This window comes from Sceloporus undulatus, chromosome 1 (assembly GCF_019175285.1).
Source record: "Sceloporus undulatus isolate JIND9_A2432 ecotype Alabama chromosome 1, SceUnd_v1.1, whole genome shotgun sequence".
Classification (NCBI taxonomy): Eukaryota; Metazoa; Chordata; class Lepidosauria; order Squamata; family Phrynosomatidae; genus Sceloporus; species Sceloporus undulatus.
This window is the reverse complement of record NC_056522.1, coordinates 61,695,161-61,695,673: the sequence shown is the minus strand read 5'-3', so window position 1 is coordinate 61,695,673 and position 513 is coordinate 61,695,161. Positions and strand designations below refer to the sequence as shown.

The window sequence follows — 513 nt, the reverse complement described above, 5'->3', positions numbered from 1 at the left end:
GTTAAAGAAAACCATATTGTGGCAGGTCGCTTGTGTTTTGATATGAGATTTCACAGGTTAGCAGTCCATCCTTATGCATGCGTTGTTTGTTGTTAACGGCCCTTTAGTCAACCCTGATTCATGGCAACCCTGTGGATGAGATATCTTCCAAGTCGCCCTCATCCTGCCACTGCTCTGCTTAGGTCCTGTAGATTACAGGCCCTGAGAGCTTCATTATGAGCCCCAGGGGCTTTTGCACACCCCTGCCTTAGAGCATGTCTTTTAAGAACATTTTTAGGATTGCACTGTCAACAGAATTTATTTGAAGGTTATTTTGAAAATCAGAACTCACCTCAGCTTTTGATAGCTAGATTTTACTTATTTGAATTTTCATTTGAATTTTTCTGTGTTTTTTTAGTTTAATAACTTGCTTAATAAGTATTGGGTGATGTGATTAGAAAAAGCCTACCCCAGCACTATTCCTTTGGGTAAGTTTGCTTAATATGCTGAAGCTGATGTCATCAGAAAATGTTT

General features: G+C 39.2%; 1 protein-coding gene across 2 annotated transcripts in view; it reads left to right on the top strand.

Moving 5' to 3' along the window:
* Positions 1 to 410: 410 nt before the first annotated feature.
* The window catches only part of SLC30A6 (solute carrier family 30 member 6), a 13,608-nt gene continuing 13,505 nt past the window's right edge, over positions 411 to 513 (top strand). For both annotated transcript variants that reach the window (XM_042445313.1, XM_042445315.1), the window contains exon 1: positions 411 to 467. The gene's annotated coding sequence lies outside the window, so the exon portion shown is untranslated. The remainder of the gene's footprint in view (positions 468 to 513) is intronic.